The following is a 25,572-nucleotide window of genomic DNA, read 5'->3' as shown; positions in this document are numbered from 1 at the left end:
TTGACCTCCCTCAACCTGGATCTTTTTGTTTTGTCCATTTTTAACTCAAAAGGTTAGAAATATTGATTGCTATTTTTTAAACTATTTCAAAACTTTAAAGAAAATTTCAAAGAAATCTAAGAAATTACAGAGTAGCCACTTAATTTATTTGAAAAAAAATTAAGAAAACTTTTTAAAATAAAATCCTAAGTCTCAAAACAGTAAAAGACTTGGATTTTTAAGAAAATCCTAGGTAAGAGGTTCTTATTAACATTTTAGGAAGGTTTTTAAGGCACCTAAAATGTCCGCTAACTTGCGGTTATCTGGACTATTTGAAAGCCACTTTGACTAACTTTGGAAAAAGAGAAGTTGGTTTTTGAAAGAAAATGATTTAGGACAAAACTTGTCTAATATCAATTTTTGACGACTTAGTAGGGAATTTAACCAAGTCTAAGAAATTAAATAACAAATAAGCATAGAAATGGGATAGTGGAAACTAAAAGACTTAGGCAATTAGGCCCAAATCAATAAACCTGTCCTAAGCTAATTTAGGCGTTTGGCCTATCTTCACCTGTACTAATTTAAATACTTTGGCTTTTGGCTCAAAACTTGTCATAATCTAATAATTCGAGATTTTGGCCCACAATTTGTCCTAAACTATCTTTTTAGACCTTAGGGGCCCAAAATTTATTTCACATGTATTAGATTACAACTTTGGCTTCGAGGCCCCAAATGAATGAATAAATAAATAATTAAATAAATAAATAAATAAAAATAAGACAATAGACTTTTAAAGTCTCTTAGGTAGATCATCAATGGATTATGATCCATTTTCTTTCTTCGTCTATCTTCATGCACCCTCACGCCATATAATCGACTTTTGGGCTTAATCTTCAAAGAAGTGGGCCTCATTGGCCCATTACTACATGCAAGGGGGGAAGGAGTCCATTTGGACTCCAAAGCAGATTCATGCAAATAAAAAGATATGGGAATTAATACGAATTCAAAAATTTTACACTTAATAGATAAAGGATGAAATGGAAAAATAACATTCTAAAGCATAAAGAAATAGTAAACTGTGATATCAAAATAAATCAAATTATCCAACGAAAAGGAAATTAACACATATAACAAAGACGAAGGTGGAAGCTAACTTCTAGAAATGGAATCCTTAAACTCCAACTAAGGCGACATTAACGATGATTCATACATCTAAATTATGGCCAACTTTAGGGAAAATATGTAACAACCTATGGTTTATCTTTCTAAGACATAGTTGATTCTCTTTTGACATTATGAATCAAAGAGCACATATAACAATCCAAAGGGGGTAAGAAAATTAGAACAAAAGTTTAATATATCTAAAGTGAAATATCATTCAACAATCATACTATGCATGACTTGAAAATATCTAAATAATTCAATTTAGCCACAAAAATTTGAGATTTCTCATCATTTTGACAAAACAACATTCGGGAAAAAAGGAATAAACATCTTGGATGAAAAAAAAAGCTAGCACTTCATGTCTTATACGAGGATTTTAAAATCCATTAAAATAATTTGCAAGCAAATGATAAGTTCTTGACTTAACCAAGTACTATTTTATTAAGGCAAAACAAACAATAGTAAATATTCTTTTCGACATAAAGAAAAAAACTTTACATGCTAAAAATAAATATATCCTCCAACAATGAATTTAAACAAAGCATAGTACGTCTTTTAAGCAAAGATTGAAACTTTATTCGTAATAATCAAAGAATAAAGTCAAAAAGGTGAAACAACCAATATTAATTATTATTTTCAACATAAAGGAAAAAACTTTAAATGCTAAAAACAAACATATCCGCCAACAATAAATTTAAACAAAGCATAAGTACGTCTTTTAAGAAAAGATTGAAACTTTATCCATAATAATCAAAGAATAAAGTCAAAAAGCCGAAACAATCAATATTAACTATTCTTTTATAAATAAAGAAAATAACGCTACATGCTAAAAACAAACATATCTACCAACAATGAATTTAAACAAGGCATGAGTACGTCTTTAAATCAAAGATCGAAACTTTATCCATAATAATCAAAGAATAAAATCAAAGAAACACGTTCAAATCTTGCTAGATTATTTTTATACCATGAACATGAAAATAGACATAATATCGATACCACAACATCCTATGACTTTCAAGGCCGTATACAGTAAACAATCCCAGCAAACAAAATTACAACTAAGGACTACAAAGAAGAAGGAGATGATGAAGAAAATGATAATATATCTAAAAGAGGAAAGGTCTGTTTACCTTTTTGGGGGCAACAAAATGAGACTTCAAGCTTTCGTCGGAGTCTTGATCATCACCGGAAAGCAATCTTTCGAGAACCCCGATTAGACTACCGCTTGAAAATTTTTACTAAAGAAAAAAAATTTAATATTTGCTCAAAAGTTTTTCCACTCTTTGGGACTCTTTTTTGGCTTTCCCCTTCTGCCAAAATAGTGATAGTATTTATAGGAAAGGATGAGGATTCAATTCTTTTCATCCACTAATGCGGGATAAAGAATTGAGAGGTGCTTTTAAAATTTTAAAATTGAAGATAATGTGAGGTGGAAGATAAGGTGGTGGAAAATTGTACAATGTAGTATAATTTTTTAATTTTAAAATTAGAAAAAGGACAAGGTTGAAGGAAAATTGTACAATAATGTACTATTTTAAAATTTTAAAATTAAAAATGGGACAACATTGAGGGAAAATTGTATAATGTAGTATAATTTTTGAATTTCAAAATTTCAATTTGGAAAAAAGAAAAGGTTGAGGAGAATTGTACAATGTAGTACAATTTTGAATTTTAAAATTTTGAATTTTGGAATTTTAATGTGATTTTGGTGCGAATTGGATAGAAATTATGAGAGTTTTTTGGGAATTTCAGGTTATTTAAAATATAACCCGAGTTGAAATTTAAAATTTAGTTAAATTTATTTAATTTTTACCAAATTAAAAATCAATTGGCCGATTGCATTGCAATTATGGCCAATTTGATTTTAATTATGGCCAAATCTAATAGACTGGATTAATTAAATTAAAACACGATATAGATTTACCTTCTTTAATCCTGAGCTTATTGATTTAATAAAATCAAATAAATATTTCTTCAAATAAATTAATTTTGAGGAAAAATTTTATTTAAATCAAGACTTAATCCATTTAGATTAATTTTCAAGATTAATCAATAAAAGTCTAATTTTGATAAAAGTGTTAATTTAAGTAGCAAAATTTATATAATTTCTCATATGTAAATAGGAAAACGTATAATTGTTAATTAAATGAAAAATTAACCCAAATAAATATTGTTGACCACATTTATCCAGATGAAATAAATATTTCAAATTTATTAAAAAATAAAGAAATTCAGGGTTAAATTTAGTCATCGAGAGCAAAAAATAAATGTCAACAACTGTCCCCTCCCTTTGGGTAGTGTGGATGCAAGTAACCCTGGGCAAAGGGAGTTTGACATTCCTAATTTTAGTACGACCATAAATTCATTGCTTAAAGAGATTGGTTTTCACACAAGTTTTATGGAGTTATGGCCGGACCTCGGTATCAGGTTTCCTACATATCTCAGGTTACATGAGAATTCAGACCACTTGTAGTTCATAAAGCTTGATTTATAGCAGGATCTTCAAGAAATTCATAAGCTATTTTAGTTTTTGTATTTTTTTATGGAATTAAAAAGCTAGGAAATAAGGAGATTGGGGGAAGGTTGTAATGCAGTCGAGTTTTCATCATAGAGCCCAGCCTGCATATCCCCAAGACTCAAGGAAGCGATGGCTTGTAGTTCAAATCGATCGGTAGAAAATATAGTCTTTTATTTAAGACAATCTTGGGCTTAGGATAAGTGACAAGTTGATCAAGTTTCAGAAAAAAGGCTTGTAACCTCTTAGCCATGAATGTGGGATCCTTTACATCAATAGGCAATAACTTTCCTGGAAATAATTTCCAAAACTCTAAGTATGTTGTCATTTAAATTTGAAAAAAAAAAAGGTTACCCTCAGTATGAGTTTAGAAATATCTAAAAGGTGAAGCTAAAACCAGAATATTCCAAAATACCCACATGTTTTTTAATGGGGTGTGATTGGATGGTGGTGGAGATCATCCTTTAGCTCCCATCCAAAGAGTTTGATGTCTTTCTCTAGACTATGTCCCGTTTTGGTGCTAAGAAAGAGTTCCACACTGTGCTGCATCCTTTTTTAAGTTGTCAATACCTGTAGTTTTGATTTGATATTTTTATCCTCTCAGATGCTGTCGACAGTGTCTCAAACAAAAATTGCTAGTGCTAAACATAATGCATGAATAAGGTAAATAGTTTTTTACCATATCTCCACATGAGTCATTGCCTAAAAAGTGGTCATCTTCTCAGGTACCTATTTGGAATGAAGCAACTTGCGTTAACAGACAAACAACCCTCTTAGTTTTTGTATAATTAGCTCATTTGTTGATTGGATATGTCTTCAAAGTGGGGTGGCACTTTTGGAAACCAGGGACACTTTATGCTGAACGGTCCCTGCAACCGTGCAATCTTATGTTGATGCGGCAACCCTTTTTGTCACCTATAATGCTTGTTGTATATGGAATGATAACTTCTTCAGTTACTGACAATGATTCTTTGTAGGTGACCTCTGGTAAGTCTTACGCATCTTCTGTATCAATGTGACTTATATATTTCCCTTGAATTATTAATCTTTGGATAATCTTGTGCACTATTTGATGTTGGATACGAGACGACTTACAGATATCCTTTAAATTTCTAGCCTTTTGGTAATCCTACATATTATTCGACCCTGGATAAGAGATGGCTTATAGATATCCTCCCAATTGCTAGTTCTCAGGTATTCTCGCACATCATCCGACCTTGGAAATAATATGACTTATAGATATTTCTCAAATTTCTAGTCTTTGGGTAATCATGCACATAATCGAACTTGGATATGACACGGCTTATAGAGAACCCTTGGACATATCAATTTGATAATCTCGCATATTCTTTGGTAAGGATTTAGTTGTGACTTATGGATAACCTTCAAACTATCGATCTTTAGGTAACCTTTCACAATATCTGGTTAGGATATTGTTGGATCTTACAGATGAACTATGGAATATCAACTCATAGGAAACCTTGCACACTATCCTATTTCAAATAGTATGACTTATAGATGACCCTTAAATTGTCAATTTCTAGGAAATCTCATTTGTCATCCATCTTCAGATAATGACTTAAGGACGTCCCTTTGAATCACGTTCTTTTGATGCATTAATATGTAGATTCATGATGAGATATACTCGACGCCAGAGTATTCTATCTTCGTGTGTCAACAGATATTAAATATTGAGATATCCTTGAAGCCAACGTATTCTATATCATGTGTTAACAGATATTAAATATTGATGATATCCTTGATGCCAATGTATTCTATCTCACAAGTCAAAGGATATTTAAATGTTGATGATATCCTCGATGACAGGGTATTCTATCTCATGTGTCAAGGGATAATTAAAGATTAATGATATCCTGATGCCAGCGTATTCTATCTCGCATGTCATCAGATATTAAATATTGATAATATTGTTGACACCAATATATTCTATATCGTGTATCATCAAATATTAAATGCTAATGATATCCTCGACGCTTGCATATTCTATCTCACGTTTCATCAACTATTAAATGTTGATGATATCCTCGATGCCAGCTTATTCTATCTCACGTGTTATGAGATATCAAATACTAATGATATCCTCGATGCCAGTATATTCTATCTCGTGTGTCATCAGATATTAAATGTTGATGATATCCTCGATGCCAGCATATTCTATCTCGCGTGTCATCAGATATTAAATGCTAATGATATCCTCGACGCCAGCATATTCCATCTCGTGTGTCATCAGATATTAAATGCTTATGATATCCTTGATACGAGTGTATTCTATCTCGCATGTCATCAGATATTAAATACTGATGATATCTCGACGCCAGTGTATTCTATCTTGCATGTTATCAGATATCCTCTACGCCAGTGTATTCTATCTCATGTGTCATCAGATATTAAATACTGATGATATCCTTGACACCTACATATTCTATCTCAAATGTCATCAGATATTAAATGTTGATGATATCCTCGACGCCAGCATATTCTATCTCGTATGTCATCAGATATTAAATATTGATGATATCTTCGACGCCAACGTATTATATCTCGTATGTAATCAGATACTAAATATTGATGATATTCTCGATGCCAGAATATTCTATCTTGCATATCATCAGATATTAAATATTAATGATATCCTCGACACCAGCGTATTCTATCTTATGTGTCATCAGATATTAAATGCTGATGATATTCTCGACGCCAGCATATTTTATCTCGCATACCATCAGATATTAAATGCAATGGCCCTTTTGGCACCAGCATATTCTATCTCACATGTCATCAGATATTAAATGCAATGGCCCTTTTGGCAATAAAATGATATGAAATGGCCCTCTTGAAAATGAAACAAGATACATTGGCCCTCTTAGCAATGGAAAGAGGCGAAATGGCCCTCATGGCAATTAAAATAGTTTCACCTGAATTCGTTTGTCTCCATTTTTTCTTTTCACATGTAACATTTCTGTCGCCTCATAGCGGATTTAGGGATGACCTTTTTTGTTCTTCCTTCTCTTGAGCAATCCTTTAATTGTGGTTTTATAGGGTCGTCTCCATTGATCGTACCTACGCTCAAGGTAAATATTTAGTAGACACAAAGTTGTTTTTGCTAGCGACTGCAATATTTATAAAGAAGATAAGGCTCCTTTGTTTGTCTTCGATGGTTTTGAGAAATGAGATAGATAATTCAAAAGGTTTTCAATAAATGGGTATTGAACCCATCTTTGGGGCTACCCAAAAATACCGTTCTAGAGCATTATATGCTTTGGTATGGCTCCTAACTCACTAGGGATTTTATGAAAATGATTCTTATTTTTGTGTATTGATCCCTACATCCACAGAAAAAGTGATTAGTTTTGAGTGAAACTACTTTGTGTTGACCTCCTTCGATCTTTGGTTTGCTCCTTGCCATCTTTCGGGTGCTCCGTCATGTTGGGACTTCCACCCTGACTCCCCGTTCCAATAGATGCCTAGACAATCACTAAGTAAAAAAATTGTGTAGGTTTTTGAAAGTAGCCTTAATTTTAAAAACTAGTTTCTAAACTTTTGTAAAAGCTTTTAGAAAATTTCTTTGAGGCTTTCTATCAGAAGTTCTGTCATAGTTGGAGATTCTGCCTAGACTTTTTTGCAGCTGGTGATATCCAAAACTTTCCTTTGACCTCTGGTGCTGGGGGATTTGAAATATATTCTAATATATTAGTGGAAATTTTGAGGACTTCCTAAAAAGTGTTTCCCCAGTTTAATACTATTTGAGATGATCTTGGCTTGAGAGGATCTGCAGTCTTCTCGGGTCTTTATATTTTTTATTGGATGATGATTTTCCTCTTGTGAATTTTCGAGATTCCTTCTCAAAAGTTTTTCCCCAATTTCAATTTTCTGAGGTTATATGACTTAGCCATTATGGCGCTTACATATCCCATTGAAGCAAGAACTAGGCCAAATGTTGTTCAGGCTACGCTAGGGATAGAAAAATCTAATTAGTTAACCAAAGCCGACATAGGCCGCCTACGTATCCCTTTCTTGGGAATTCAGGTCATCGCATTGTTCATACATAAAAGAAAAGGATAAAGTATCCTAAGGGGTTAACCAAAGATGACATAGTCCACCTACGTATCCCTTTCTTGGGAATTCAGGTCAAACGTATTTTGTACATAAAAGGAAAGGGATTCTAGGCAATTATACATCATAAAATAAATACTATCATAAAGGCGATTACACATAAACCAAGGGAACAAAAATTAAAACATCCTTCAAACATAGTATCTCCTTACCGCATCAAAATTAATAGGTTTGTTCCATTCTTGACCATCCATCTCAGATAGGATCAGAGATCCTCCAGATAATACCTTGCAAACTATGTATGATCCTTGCCAATTTGGAGTGAACTTGCCTTTTTACTTTTCTTGGTGAGGTAATATGCATTTGAGAACCAATTGCACAACTTCAAATATTCGCGCTCTTACTTTCTTGTTGTAGGCGCAGATCATCCTGTGTTAATACAACTGACCATGACACATAGTAAATATTCTCTTCTTATCAATCAACATAAGTTGTTCATAGCAAGTGTGAACCCATTCCTCGTTACTTAATCTGGCTTCTTGAATAATCCTTAAGGAAGGTATTTCAACATCGGCAGGTATTACAGCTTCATTCCCATAAACAAGTAGATAAGAAGTCACCCCAGTGGAGGTATGAACTATTGTACCATACCCTACTAAAGTATAGGTCAACATCTCATGCCATGATCTGTTATATCCGATCATCTTTCTCAAGATCTTCTTGATATTCTTATTGGTGGCTTCACGGCTCCATTCATCTATGGACGATATTCGGTCGAGTTATGATGAACAATCCTGAATTGATCACAAATCTCACACATCAAGTTACTGTTCAAGTTAGCCCCATTATTAGTAATGACTGATTCTGGCACTATAAATTGGTAGAATAAGTTATTCTTGACAAAATCTACAACCACCTTCTTGGTGACGACTCTATATGAAGCATCTTTTACCCACTTAGTGAAGCAATCAATAGCGACCAAAATGAATCTATGATCATTTGACGTTGGTGGATTTATTGATTCGATAATATCCATACCCCAAGCTATGAAAGGCTAAGGTGAACTCATCGCATAAAGCTCACATGGAGGCATTTGAATCAAATCTCTGTGTATCTAGTATTTTGGGCGCTTCTGCATATACTTGCTACAATCATTTTCCATAGTCATCCAGAAGTAACTAGTTCTCAAAATTTTCCTAGCAAGGGAAGACCCATTCATATGGGGCTCGTAGACTCGATCGTATACTTCCTTTATTAATTTCGTGGCTTCTACGGTATCGGTACATCTTAAGAATCCTAAGTCTGGAGTCCTCATAAAAAATATTTCCCCACTTGGAAAATAATTCTTTGCCAAACGCCGATTTGTCTTCTTCTGATTGTTGCTGGCCTCTTCAGGATACTTTACATATTCTAAATACCTTCTAATATCATAGTACCATGGCTTTCCATCAAGTTTATCTTTGACGTCCATACAATGTGTGGGTTGTTCCTTCAAGCTTATTCCTAAGGGATCATATGTAACTTTAATCTGGGTGCTGAATCATACAAGATATAGTAGCCTAAGCATCAACAAACACACTCTATATCCTCGGGATATGTCTGAAATAAACTTTCTTGAATCTTCTATACAAATCTTGTATCATCTCTACATAAGGGGTAATCTTGGAGTTCTTTATAGCTCATTCCCCCGTGCCTAGTGAATCAGAAAATTTGAGTCTCCAATGATTAACAATTCACGAACACCCATATCAAGTGCCAACTTGAGACCTGGGATGCAAGCCTCATATTTGTCCATGTTATTGGTACACAAGAAGTGAAACTTAGCGGTTGTTGGATAGTGTTGGCCTATTTTTGACACCAAAACTGCTCCGACTCCTGAACCTTTGAAGTTGACTGCTCCATCAAAGAACAATCTCTATCCAGACTAGATCACTGTAATGTCTTCTCCCATAAATAAAATCTCCTCATCTGGAAAGTAAGTTCAAAGTGGATTGTACTCATTATCAATTGTATTCTCAGCTAGATGATCCACTACGGCTTGCGCTTTGACTACCTTTTGAGTCACATATATGATGTCGAACTCATTCAGCAATATTTGCCACTCAGTTAACTTTCTCATGGGCATAGCTTTCTGGAATATATACTTTAATGGATCCATTATGGAAATTAGATATGTTGTGTGTGAGGATGGATAATGCCTCAACGTTTGTGCAGCCTAGGTAAAAGTACAACACGTTCTTTCTATAAGAGTTTAGCCAACCTCGTATGGCATAAACTTTTTACTCAAGTAGTATATTGCTTTTTCCTTATTACTAGTCTCATCGTGTTTCCTATGGATACAACCAAAAGCAGGTAAAGCAACAATAGACTTCCTTTCCTTGGTGGAACCAAAACAGGCGGAGCGGACAGATAATCCTTAATTTTGTCAAAAGCCTTATGGAACTCTTCTGTCCATTCATTCAATGTGTCTTTCTTCAACATATTGAGAATTAGCTCACATATGACTGTGGATTAGGTAATGAACCTGCTAATGTAATTCAAATGAACCAGGAAACTCATAACTTCTTTCTTGGTCTTTGGCGGCAGTAAATCTTGAATTATTTTGATCTTGGATGGGTCTAGCTCGATGCCCCTTCTGCTAACTACGAACCCTAGTTATTTCTCAGCTGACACACTGAAAGCACACTTAGCAGGATTCAACTTCAAATTATACTTTCTTAGTCTGTTGAAGAACTTTTCCAGATGGGTCAGATGATCCAACCTCTTGCAGGATTTGATAATTTCATCATCTATGTACACCTCAATCTATTTATGAATCATATTATGAAAAATTATCATCATATCCCTCATGTATGTTTCACCCGCACTCTTGAAACTAAATGTTATCACCCTGTAATGATAAACACCCTAGGGCATAATGAAAGTCGTCTTTTCTACATCTTCTTTATCCATTAATATCTGATGATGCCTGGCAAACAAATTCATGAAAGACTGTATTTCATGCTTTGTAGAATTATTAATGAGGATGTGGATTTGGGATAGTGGAAAATTATCTTTAGGTTTGGCTTTATTCAAATCTCTATAGTCAACACAAATTTGGATCTTGCCGTGTTTTTTTAGTACCGGGACAATATTGGCTAGCCATGTTGGATATTTTGTGACCTCCACAAACTTAGACTAAATTTTATTTTTCACTTCTTCCTTGATCTTCAAACTTAAGTCCGGCTTGAATTTTTGCATTTTTTGTTTAACTGGATCAAACTCAGGATTGATTGTAACTTATGAGACATGATAGTGGTGCTCAATCCCGGTATATTATCGTAGGACCAAGTAAATATGTCAATGTACTCCCGTAACAAGCAAATTAGTTCCCTTTTTTGTACTTTTCCTAAGTGAACACTAACACTTGCCTCATAGATTTCATCACGGCCGCCTAGGTTGACTATTTTAATTTTCTTTAGGTTGGACTTCTCTCAATTTTCAAATTCTTTTATATCTTCCACTAATCACTCCTCATCATAGTCTTTCCATTCACCTCATTTTGTTCATTTATCCATTGACATGACATGACATGACATTGACAGGTTTTAGATATTTGTCAATTTTTTAAAAACAAGGCAAATTTTGACAATATCAAGTAAATAACATAAATAAATAGTACAAATTTTACAATAGATGAGACTTTTGTTGAACTGTGAGAAAACATTTACAAACTTTGGCCATGACCCATACAAGTGTGAGTGTATGCCTTTCGAAAAACATAAAAAGAAAAAGATTTATAAATAAACTTAAAGGGTGGGTATCGAGTCTCATCCATACTACCACAAACTTTGTGGATAATTAAATTTCACTTTTTCATCTATCCTATTGATCGGTGGGTAATAAGTGGAGTGAAAGTCCAGTTCAATAATGTTTCCTCCAATTCATCTTTCTTGATTTCGGCAGTCTTGGAAAATTCTTCCATGGCAATATTATGCTCTTCCCTATTCCATCCCTGAGACCATCGCTTATAGGTTTTTAAAAGATGATTGGTTGAGTCCAATTTTACTATTGGTTTTTTTTTCTTTCCTGAAATAAAGATATAGTCAAGAGGGGAATGTCAACACGTAGTAGTTTCTATTACCTGCAAAGTAAAAACAACTCAAAGACTGACGTGTTTTCCGTTAGTAATAAGCAATGCAAGATGATAAGGCGGAAGTAAACACATAGAGTTGTTTCTTATCTCATTCTAATTGATCCATGGAGTAATGATGACTCGAGAATTTCAATGAACATGATTTTTCTCAATGATATGGATAAGTGAAATTTATCAGAAAAGTTTAATTCTTCTTATTTCCGACCTTATTTCTTCTTTAAAGAAAGTGGAGGACAACAGAATTTTTGAAGATAGGGACCGGGCTGAAAGGCTACCTAAGTATCTCACGGAGGAGAAATCGGGACCTACGTAGTTCAAATATATAATAGCTTCTTCTAAACCCACATTCAACCTTCCTGAAATGGTAGTGATATTTTAGGAAGTTTTAAGAATGATTGCGAACTTTTCTGAGAGACTTGGGACACCTGGGGTATGGTTGGTTGGACTTTTGTATAGTGGGTATTTTTTCTACTTAGAGGTGCTTTTTGAAAAATAGGATTGGATCAATTCATCTTTGATTCAAATCAACATAACACGTATAATCACATAAAATAATTATATCAGACAAGCATATCACAATAGACGTGCATCCTAATTGGGTGACCCTTTCGAGCCATGGGTTGGCCTAACGTATTTGAAAGAAGTATATGTTTTTTAAAACCAACCCATTATCCCTTGAAACCTCCATAGGTATATAAAAGGGGCATAAATCCTTACAAAAGTTGCACAAAAGAGATACAATATTTAGGGAAAGTAAAAAATAACATAAAAGAAAGAACAAGGTCTCCCTTATGAGATAGAAAGACTAGCTCCTAGATACTCCTTCATCGGCCTTTGCCCTCTTAGCTTTGTCCACTTCTTTTCATAGGTGACATATGTTGATAATGAAGTGATTTATGTATAGTTGTGCTCTATACTCATAAGTCATTAGTCTGGGAAGTCAATCGATCAATCATCAACCTCTTGCCTGGATTGCTTTAATTTCCTCAATTGGTGGATGATTGAGGCATCTTACATGAAAGAAGCAAAGTAACTCTTCACCCTACCCTTAAAGGATAATAGATTGGATGAAATAAAATATATTTATTCAACACATAAATATGCTTCATCTTTAATTGACTCGTGGCTAATAGACGCAAATTGGATTTTTTTAATGGGCCCAATACCCCCTCAGGTATTGGGTTGTCCTAGGCTCATGCCTAAAATAGAATTTTGATTTTCGCTCTATCCTAGGTGTCTAGAGTGGGTTTGAACCAGATTCCAGAGCAAACGACTTGGTTTTGGAAATGCGAACAGCCATCCGACGCCTCACATGTGGATAAACCATCATTTTTCAATATTTTATTTGGAATTGAACAATAGGGGTCGGGACATCCACGAAACCCTAAATAATTTATATATTTCAAATGGGAAGCATGCCATAAAAGGTAATAGTTCAATTTTCGCGAAATTTAAAACACATAGACACATAAATAGTTTAAACATCATAACAGTTAGTCAAAAGAAGTCAATTTAAATATTTGGTTAGAACCTAATTAAAAGTCTCCAGTAGAGTCGTCATTTCTGTTTTGTCCCTTTTTAACTTGAAGGGTTGGAAATATTGATTTTGACTTTTTAAACTATTTCGAAACTTTAAAGAAAATTTCAAAAAAATCTAAGAAATTACAAAGTCGCCACTTAATTTATTTGAAAAGAAATTAAGAAAACTTTTTAAAATAAAATCCTAAGTCTCAAAACAGAAAAAGACTTAGACTTTTAAGAAAATCATGGGTAAGAGATTCTTATTAACATTTTAGGAAGGTTTTTAAGGCACCTAAAATATCCGCTAACTTGCGGTTATCTAGACTATTTGAAAGCCACTTTGACTAACTTTGAAAAAAGAGAAGTTGATATTTGAAAGAAAATAATTTAGGACAAAACTTGTCTAATATCAATTTTTGACGAATTAGTAGGGAATTTAACCAAGTCTAAGAAATTAAATAAAAAATAAACATAGAAATGGGGTAGGGGAAAACTAAAAGACTTAGGCAATTAGGCCCAAATCAATAAACCGGTCCTAAGCTAATTTGGGCTTTTGGCCTATCTTCACCTGTCCTAATTTAAATACTTAGGCTTTTGGCCCATAACTTGTCATAATCTAATCATTTGGGCTTTTGGACCACAATCGGTCCTAAACTATCTTTTTAGACCTTAGGGGCCCAAAATCTGTTTCACATGTATTAGATTACAATTTTGGCTTCGAAGCCCCAAATGAATGAATAAATAAATGATTAAATAAATAAATAAAAATAAGACAATAGACTTTTAAAGTCTCTTAGGTAGATCATCAATGGATTTTAACTCATTTTCTTTCTTCGTCTATCTTCGTGCACCCGCACGCCATATAATCAACTTTTGGACTAATCTTTAAAGAGGTGGGCCTCATTGGCCTATTACAACATGCAAGGGGGTAAGGAGTCCATTTGGACTCCAAAGCAGATTCATGCAAAGCAAAAGATACGGGAATTAATACGAGTTCAAAAACTTTACACTTAATAGATAAATGATTAAATGAAAAAATAGCATTCTAAAGCATAAATAAATCGTAAACTGTATAACAAAATAAATTAAATTATCCAACGAAAAGAAAACTAACCCATATAACTAAGACGAAGATGAAAGCTGACTTTTAAGAAAGGAAATAGGCGACATTAACGATGATTCATATATCCAAATTATGGCCAACTTTAGAAAAAACATTTAACGACCTATGTTTTATCTTTCTAAGACATTGATGATTCTCTTTTGATATTATGAATCAAAGAGAGACACGAATTAAGTCTTTACACACACAAAAAGCACAATAATAATCGAAAAGGGGTAAGAAAATTAGAATAAAAGTTTAGTATCTCTAAAAGTGAAATATCATTCAACAATCATACTATACATGACTCAAAAATATCTAAATTATTCTATTTAGCCACAAAAATCTGAACTTTCTCATCATTTTGACAAAACAACATGCAGAAAAAAAAAGAGGAATAAACATCTTAGTTGGAAAATAAAGCTAGCACTTCATCTTTCATATGAGGATTTTGAAATCCATTAAAATAATTAGCAAGAAAATGACAAGTTCTTGACTTAACCAATTACTATTTTACTAAGGCTAAACAAATAATAGGAACTATTTTTTTTGACATAAAGAAAACAACTTTACATGCTAAAAATAAATATATCTGCCAACAATGAATTTAAACAAAGCATAAGTACGTCTTTTAAGCAAAGATTGAAACTTTATCCATAATAATTAAAGAATAATTTCAAAAATGCGAAATAATCAATATTAACTATTCTTTAAACATAAAGGAAACAACTTTACATGCTAAAAACAAACATATCCGCTAACAATGAATTTAAAAATAGCATAAGTACATTTTTAAGCAAAGATTGAAACTTTATCCATAATGATCAAAGAATAAAGTTTAACTTTCTCATCATTTTGACAAAACAACATGCAAAAAAAAAAAAAGAGGAATAAACATCTTAAATGGAAAATAAAGCTAGCACTTCATCTTTCATATGAGGATTTTGAAATTCATTAAAATAATTAGCAAGCAAATGACAAGTTCTTGACTTAACCAATTACTATTTTATTTAGGAAAACAAACAATAGGAACTATTTTTTTCGACATAAAGAAAACTTTACATGCTAAAAATAAATATATCTGCCAACAATGAATTTAAACAAAGCATAAGTACGTCTTTTAAGCAAAGATTGAAACTTTATCCATAATAATCAAAGAATAATTTTAAAAAGGCGAAACAATCACTAATAACTATTCTTTTAACATAAAGGAAACAACTTTACATGTTAAAAACAAACATATTCGCCAACAATGAATTTAAAAACAGCATAAGTACATCTTTTAAGCAAAGATTGAAACTTTATCCATAATGATCAAAGAATAAAGTCAAAAAGGCGAAACAATCAATATGAACTATTCTTTTCAAAATAAAGGAAACAACTTTACATGCTAAAAACAAACATATCCTCCAACAATAAAGTTAAACAAGGCATGAGTATGTCTTTTAACCGTAGATCAAAACTTTATCCATAATAATGAAAGAATAAAGCCAAAGAAATACGTTCAACTCTTGCTAGCTTATTTTTATACCATGAACATAAAAGTAGCCATAATATCAATACTACAACGTCCTATGGCCTTCAACGCCATCTACAGCAAACAAAATTACAACTACGAACTACGAAAAAGAAGGAGATGAAGAAGAAAACGATAATAAAACTAAAAGAGGAAAATTATGTACCTTTTTTGGGGCAGCAAAAATGGGACTTCAAGTTTTCTTCGGAGTTTTAATCACCACTGAAAAGCAATCTTTCGAGAACCCCGATTAGACTACCGCTTGAAAATTTTTACTAAAGAAAAGAAATTTAATATTTGCTCAAAAGTTTTTCCACGCTTTGAGACTTTTTTTTTGCTTCCTCCTTCTACCAAAATAGTGGTAGTATTTATAGGAAAGGATAAGGATTCAATTCTTTTAATTCACCAATGTAGGATAAAGAATTTAGAGATATTTTTGAAATTTTAAAATTGAAGCTAAGGTGAGGTGGAAGATAAGGTGGGAAAGAATTATACAATGTAGTATAATTTTTGAATTTTAAAATTGGGAAAAGGACAAGGTTGAGAGGGAATTGTACAATGTGTTACTATTTTTGAATTTCAAAATTGAAAAAAGAACAAGGCTGAGGGGAAATTGTACAATGTAGTACAATTTTTGAATTTTAAAATTTGACTTTGAAAAAAGGATAAGGTTGAGGGGGAATTGTACAATGTGGTACAATTTTTGAATTTCAAAATTTGAATTTTGAGATTTGAATTTACTTTTTGTGGGAATTGGGTAGAAATTATGAGAGTTTTGGGGAATTTAGGATTATTTAAAATATAACCCTAATTGGATTTAAAATTTAGCCAAATTAATTGGTCGATTGCATTGCAATTATGGCCAATTTGATTTTAATTATGGTCAAATCTAATAGATTGGATAATATTCAATACGAATTAATACTTCCTTTAATCCTGAGCTTCTTGATTTAATAAAATCAAATAAATATTTTCCAAATAAATTTTATTTAGATCAAGGCTTTATCCATTTAGATTAATTTTCAAGTTTAATCAGTAAAAGTCCAATTTTGATAAAAGTGTTCATGTAAGTAGCAAAATTTATACAATTTCGCATATGTAAATACGAAAACATATAATAGTCAATTAAATGACAAAATTAACCCAAATAAATATTTTTGAGTTCATTTATTCGAATGAAATAAATATTTTAACTTTATTAAAAATTAAAGAAACCCAGGATTAAATTTAGTCGTGGTAAACAAAAATTAGGTGTCAACACTTATGATGGACCCAAATGTAGATAGTTGTACATATTATGGACTCAAATACTGTTAGGCCCTTTCTAAGTTTGAATAAAGTGATCGAGTTTTTTGGCTTAACCCCTTTAGTTAAAGCCTCCGCGACAAAGTTGTCCGGCACTATGAGTAACCACAATCTTTCTTTTTTAAAACCTAGTGATGAAATTCCAAAATGGATTTATGTCTCTCTGTCTTAACTTGATAATTTCCCTTTGATGGAGCTACAGCCTCTTGGCCCCAGATGGGCTTTAGTGAAACATTATGCTGACGTACTAAATGAGTCCATTGAATTCTCCAACAAGAGAGAGTGCCATTCTAAAGCTTTCTTACAATGTTCCTCCAAATTCATTTACAATTACAGACTCAGCCTCTTCTGGAGTTAGGTCGGTGCCATTTATCGTTGCTTTAAATGCAAGTTTTCCAAGAGTCGGAGCTTCCTTCGTAATAGAAAGCTTAGCATATCAAACCTTACAGGTTGGGTTTTTTTATCTCACAAGGCATATAAGGCACTCCAGTGCGCCGCCTTAAATCGGGTTTTTTCCCATGGATAGTAGTCCCAATATGTCGCTCACCCTAGATAGAGTTTAAGATACTATTTCCTTATTTCTTTCATCAGTGACTCGAACATGGTGATTGGCGAGACCATGGTTTCAAACCCTAAATCGCCAGGGTCATCATTCATGGTCCTTTTGGACCATCGAGAGAGAGATGATCTAGGCTCTCACAAAGTGCACGAGTCTCTCTTTCTTGAGTATCCATGTGAGCTATTAACATCTTATAGGATGTAGTGGAACTTTTTAAGAATTTTGGTAACCCTTTTATGCTATTTACTTCCACCTTATCTCCCTCGAGTCCAATGGGTCCTTTTAGTCTTCTTTGCATGTTCATGTTCATTGTTTATACGATAGGGGTAAGGTTCTGTCTCCAGGGGTTGTCCTTTCTCCTAAGCGGGTGGGATTCGTCAGTTGAGTCCCTAGTATTTCTTGAAGATCAGGGTCTGCTAGTCGAGTCCCTGTCATCTTCTCAATAAGGGGATTCCCAAGGCGCTCACCATCGTTTGCCATGACCTATTGTCCTATAAAGTAAGAATATGACAGAGAAAGGAAAAAAAAAAAAGCAAAACCCACACAGTTGATTTGGCCCCATGGTGGGTGCCAAATTATTTACCATCAATTTAGGGCAGTTAAATTTGTAGGTGGATCAACGACACGCGTTACACCTTAGCTTCGAGTTAGTAGTGCAAGTTTGCAAGATAACAAGTAAAGATCGACAATAATGTAAACAATGAGTGAGTTGAAGTTAGAGAACTAATCTTAAAGATAGCACAGAGCGTATAATCAAAATCTTTACACCATGAGCTGGCCTCGACCTAGATAAAACTAGACTAAGAAAGTAAAATGAAAAAAACACTGAGAAAACTTGTAGACAAAGCTAAAGGAACTTTTATTGCTTAATAACAAAGAGATGGGGGAGTAGATGATGCCTTTACAAAGGGGAGGGGGCTTTCTTTATCGCAAACAAGGTTGGCCTCTTACTAATAGGAGATCTGCCACCTGAGCCTTACAGTACTACGACCAATGATCCTGCGGCATTTGTTGAAGATCCATTGAGGAGTGCTAGTCAAGAATCGTGTGTCTGACACGAGCCTGCCAGGCTCATTTGCGTACCTGAGAGCCCTGCCACTTTGGTTCCTTGCTCGTCTTTTAGTGCGTGGTCACTATTGTAGGTGGCCTTCTGCTATCATTCATTGGATCGAGAGGGCGTATTCTTACCTCGATATCATTCTCGGGGCATCCTAAACACGGGCTTCTTCTAATTTTACCCGGCCCGAGACGGTCCATATTGGTTAACCCTATTTTTGCCCATACACAAATAATCCATTACGATTGAATAAAGGATAGGCTCATACGTACTCCGGTTATAGCTATGATGAATAAAGTGTTAATTGTGAACCAAACCGGATATAATCACTTCGTTAGAATTTATTATTGGATATCCCTAAAATTGAAGAAATAGATAGGTGGATATAAAATGCTTTAGGTACGTTTGGCTAATGTTAGTGAGATACAGACCACAGCCATTGAAGGCTATTTAATTAAAATGCTTTATGCATAATTTTGGTTTGTTTTATTGACATCCTATATTAATTTTGAAACTTGAATAATTTAATTTGACGCACAATTTTTTAATTAAAGAGATGAAAGACAATATATTAAAATGATCTTCTAACAAAAACATGTTCATTTTCAAGGTACCATATAAAATGATTTATGCATGTTTCCTTTTACAATTAGAAAACTAAATTGAAAATATATAGGTAGGTAGATTTACTTTTGACAGCAGCAGGAATGAATCGTTTGGCTTACTGGTCTCTTTTATTCAAATACTATCCCCCACTCACAAGTCATGACTAATTAATGGCAAAGCTAGTTGGAGTATTAATACATTCAAAGACAAAAACATGTCGCTTTTTCTAACACTTCATTTGGATTGCAGTTACACATATGTTCCTCCATCTCAATTTATATGAGTTAGTTTGATTTGACACAAAAAAAAATTAAAAAGATAAATTTTTAAAACATGTGATATAAAAAAGGCTAGAGATATTTGTATGACTATAAATCATTAAAATAAACATTTTAAAATAAAATAATTATTAAATACAAAAATATATTATTTTCTTACACTTGACTAAAAAAAAGTGAGTGATATAAATTCAACTACAAATATTTATTTAATTGTTATTTAAATTTTATAATAACATATTACTAAATTTATCGTTATATGAGGAAGAAGAAAAGTGAAAGAACAATCTTTGTTTAAGGAAGGAGCAAACTCTAGTGAGTGATAAAAAAAAGTCAAGTGTCTTAATGCCACAAATTTGAGAAAACTTTTTTTTTTAATAATTTTACAAATAATTTTGGGTGTGTTTGGTATAATGGAAAATGTTTTTATGGAAAATAAGTTGATTTTCTACTTATTTTTTTATGTTTGGTTGGTGGTGGAAAATATTTTCCGAAAAATATTTTATAATGTTTGGTTGGTGAATAGAAAATATTTTTCTAACAAATGTTTTTGGTTGTTTGATTAGTGAGAGGAAAAAATAATTTTTGAAAAATGCAACTGAACAATTAACTAGTATGTATATCAGGAAACTCAACATTTTGTCGGAACTAATTTAAGTATAGCAAATAATATCAATATCAAGTATCAAAATATTACAAGATGCTAAAATTTAAGCAACTATTACTAAGATGATTCAAGCTTCCTAATCAATTTTCATAAATGCACAAAAGAGAGAAGTTTGGAAGCAAATACACGATATATTATCAAAAACAAAAGCGTGAGAATAATAGTTGCTTCTAAATCCTATGAAGCTAAACCAACCAATAGATGTCACTATTGTTGTTTCTTGAATCGTTCCAACCACACCTTACGAAGATTTTGATTTTTGATCATGAATACCTTAGCTCAAGTGTCGCTTTGCACCAAATAATCAAAAACATCACCGAGGAACTCTTTATTATAATCTTCCATTGCCATAACTTCTTCATACAACTTTGTTACATCTAGATGACTATTAATCATTCTACCGATTGTCATTGCCACTGCTTCAAACTTTATTGATATATCACCTACGATATCTTGCACCTCAAAAGAACATTTTCTTTTGCGACTTGCCTTGATTTGAGAAGCTTCGGTTACTTGCACATTCTTTTCGATGGATGGTCCTCAAGGTCATTATCATTATCTTTCTCAGAAAAACTATCAAAATCTATATCTTCAAATGATTTAACATAATCTCTCCTAGCCCGATCATTTCCACACACAAGAGACATTTCATTAAATATTTCAATTATTTTGTTGATGAACTTGTCATGATTGGGATGTGCCTACAATACAAAGTTTAGAGAAAATTTGGTGTCAAATTTATTTGGTTCTAATAGGTTAATGTAACATAAATAGACCGTTACAAGTACAATAACTAATTGTTAGTAACATATAAGTGTAATAAGACACAATGCAAATTGGAGATTACAATGTCCATCAATCCTTCTGCTAAAGCAATAGTACCACACCAAAGACAACAATACAACAACAACATACCCAGTGTATTCCCACATAGTGGGGTCTAAGGAGGGTAGAGTGTACGCAGATCAAACCATTACCTTCGAAGAGGTAGAGAGGTTGTTTCTGATAGACCCCGGCTTAGGACCGACAATAGTATAGCAAATCACAAAACATAAATATTTATAGATTAGTACAGTATGCAAAATAAACTAATACCGGTATCCTCAACATATTCATTGTATTATTTGATGAAAATATAAAGGAACTCCACACATATAAATAGTAATGCAAGCAATGGACAACTTCTTCACCTGAAAACTAGTTGAATGGAAAATATACATAAAGCATGATGATATCAATATACCGCACAATCAGTTCCCCATATCTATATGATGGATCAGACTATACACTATCCAATAGTATGAAAGATCACTCATAATTATCCATTCACAAAAGGTAGCATTAGGATTGAAAATCTTTTTAAAAGAATAGTAAGAATTCTTAACATATGCACAACAGAAAATAGCGATTTACGCTTTTTCTGTTATGAATTCCTTGTTCATTACAAAACACTAAAGAAAAAAAGGAACTTGGAATAACGATTTGCACAAAATTTTAACAAGAAATCTATTTTCTATTTTCTGTTTCAGTGAGAGCGGAACCTAAATTTTAGGCTTATCGCTGAAATTCAACAATCAAAAGATAATCACTGATTTGGACTATAGTTAAGTATCCATATAATACGGGTGCAGGAAGAGGAGCCAATATTTTCATGCTATACATATAAAGTACAATTGCGCTACATGGTTCTTATACATACTTAGGCACCAGGAAAACAAAGAATTCTTCCTCCATGTACACAAAGTGAAAAGTAGGTACACTCTGTTACAAGAAATTTCTATTCTATTATCAATCATGAACAATACAAAGTTAGAGTAAACATTATACACATACACCAACTACATATATTGTGTTATAGTTTAATCCTTTTATCTGAAACCTCATTGAAAAACAACTCAGCTGAATATATTATCCCCAAGATTATGCAGGATTATACACAAAAGAACCTTTGTTGGCTTTCTCTTTAGCCTTATGTCTCTTATCCCTGGGAGGTCTTCCTCCACTAGCAGTTTTTTTCGAAAAACTCTATATTAGAAAACTTTTGAATCACAGAATCATAGTCCGGTGTCACATCTTTCAGGAGATATCCTTTTAATTTTACCATCGTGGAACTCTTTTTTTTTTCAAAATGAAATAGCCTTACGTATTTAATTAAGAAAAAGCCATACACTTTTTTCAATCAGATAATAATAAAGTGAGACATGTACAAAATCTATTAGCAAACAATTATCTCTATATACAAATTCCTTCAACATATGGAGACACTAAGCAAAAATTTAAGTGCTAGCTTGAAGGAGCCATTTGAAGAATCTGTTCTGCTTGATTAGGGAAGAAAGTTACAAATAAAAGTGCACAGATAAGCACAACTCCAAGAACTGTTGAAATCTTGTCCTGTATGGTAACTAAACCAGCTTTTCCATCATCTTGCAGCTCTTTCAAACCAACAGAATCAAATATTCCAGGTTTTACAATTTGAAAACCGAATGTTATGCATGGTATGTTGTCATAACCTGCTCCCTCTAATCTCTGGGCAGTAGCTGCGGACCTTAGACCTTCTTGACAGACAAGTAGCAACTTGCTTTCAGGAGAAAATTAGCTTTTAACAATTGCACAAACGCAGGATTGGGCTTAGTAAGTGATAATCCAAAAAACAAACCAGCAAATTTGTTGTTGCAACTGCCTCTTTACTATCGTCCCTAAGTCATTATCTGTGTTCTCAACAAAGAGTGGTACATGATAGCAGTTTTTGATATGAGCTCTCTCAAATTGAGTTTTGTCACACACATCTAGTACTGCATATCCCTCAAGAGCTACAAGTTTCTTTGCCTCATTAACATTCACGAATTCAACTTATGCTTTAATTAGAAAAGCTCTCCTAAGAGTTTTCCCTTTGAGAACCAACAAAGATGATCCCAAGATGCTCCGAGAAGAGAGAAGCAAAGGAGAATAACAACTGATCCCTGCCATCTATCTCCACAAAATATTTTCTTCTTTAAACCAGAAGTGTTGATATTTTGTTTCTACTTTCTTATCTTGGCTAGACTAGACCGCCATGGAATCACCATTGATTCAATCACCTTTTTTTATATTTGCAAGCATCATCAGTCTAATGTTAATCGCTCAACCAACTCACAATAACTTATCAATTTTCATAGATAAGTTAAACCTAAATTTCAATTTTTGAGCAAAATTAAACTCAAATCAGAAATCTCATTTGAATTTTTGAACAAAATTGGCCTCAAACCAGAAACCCAAAAAAATAAAAGTAAAAAAATTAAAGAAATTTTTGACCAAGCATCATAAAAGAAATTAGTTATGGGCATACCTTTGAAATTCTTCCAGTGAAAGAAGAGAGAGGGGAGAAAGCCCTAAAAGTGAAGACGACGGTGATCTGTTTGTGGGTGCGACTTCAATTTTGTTAGGGGCAGAGAAGTGGGATGGGGTATAAGCGTCTTAAATTTTAATCTGAAAAATGACTTCCCTTAGCTTATCAGAGAAGTCATTTTCCCTCAAATGAAGGAAAATAAGTCACTTTAGAAAATGTTTTCTCAATATTTTTTTATAACCAAACAAGGGAAAATGAAAAAATATTTTCTATAAAAATATTTTCCATCATACCAAATACACCCTTTAAATATACTGTTTTTTGGTTAAATTAAGTAGCAACTACAATCCTTATTTTTATACACAAAATCATTAAATTTTTACATATTATAAATAACAATAATAATAGCTAAATAAAATCTGAACATACATATTTTTATACTATATATAAGTGAAGATAAATTTTTTGGTAGTCCTCACAACCAAGATTTTTGTTTCTTTAACGAATCATATTACTACACGTGGCTATTTCATTGGCTTTTGTCATCTTTCACTTTTACACTCATGCCTTTCATTAAATTTATCCAAAGTGGGCATCTATAATTATTGTATCTGACATAGTAATAATAGTAATATCATTATATTAAAAATAAATGTCTCATAATATTTATTTCACTTTAAAAATTAATGAATAGTTTATTATTTTGATCTATTTTATTCTTGTTATTAAATATTACTCATTACTCAATGTATTTTTTATAATATTAAATTTATTATATCCACAAATTTTTTGGTGTAATTAGATTGCCACACATGTCTATTACTTTTTTCATATATATTATTACATTTATCCTCATTTATTAATTTATGATATTTTTATTTGAACCCTTGTAATTAAATAATACATAGCAGTAATATTTTTTAAAACCTCTACTTATTCCTTTTTTACTTATTTCTTGTATTGAAATTAATTACTTTTTACTTTTTTACTTTAGCAAATTTCAAAAGATTTATAATTTTTTTTTATATCATTCTTATTATTAAGTAACTACATAAAGTACTAATAATCAAACGTTGAAATGAAAAAGATTACTAAATAAAGACACAAATTCTCTTTTTGGGGATAGACTAACAAAGAAATAAGATGCTTAAACTAGATGGAGGAGTAACAAATTTTGGTAGTCCTTACAATGGTATTTTAGGTATTTCACTTTTTTTTGTTAAGTAAGATTAAGACACATGACAATTAGTGGTGGCTTTTTCTAATATATTTTTATTTATGTCCTTATTATTTTTGTTAAGACCATTCCCACTTGGACTTTTATTATTGATCTCTTCTTGTCACTTATTAAATTACTTTTTAGTAAAAACTCTATTTAATTTTAATCAACAATCACTTAAGCTCAATAGACATATAATAAATAGGGTAACTTAATCAATAATATCTTGTACATATTATTTTTCTTAGCAAGTGTGAAAAAAATACAACAATAATTAAAATGAGATGGATAAAATATTCTTTTAGTGGATGCGTAAAACATAAACACAACAAGCAAATGAATTGAATGGAGTAATCTTTTAATGCAGTTTAATTATTAATCAGTATCCTTATAGATTATTATGAAGTTAATTTGTGTGAAATTTTTGAATCAAGGTTATAATATATAATATATACTTGAGGTCATTGAAATATTTTGTTGTATTAGATGATTTTATAAGATGAAAAAAATGAATTATGCAAAAACACTTACTACGTGAAATAAACAA

At 32.4% G+C, this 25,572-nt stretch overlaps 1 pseudogene; it reads right to left on the bottom strand.

Annotated features, from left to right (window-relative positions):
* Positions 1-22,731: 22,731 nt before the first annotated feature.
* On the bottom strand, positions 22,732-23,457 carry LOC107869720 (annotated as a pseudogene).
* Positions 23,458-25,572: the final 2,115 nt, after the last annotated feature.

The sequence above is a fragment of the Capsicum annuum genome, chromosome 4, assembly GCF_002878395.1.
Source record: "Capsicum annuum cultivar UCD-10X-F1 chromosome 4, UCD10Xv1.1, whole genome shotgun sequence".
NCBI classification, from domain to species: domain Eukaryota; kingdom Viridiplantae; phylum Streptophyta; class Magnoliopsida; order Solanales; family Solanaceae; genus Capsicum; species Capsicum annuum.
This window is presented reverse-complemented; position numbering and strand designations above follow the sequence as displayed.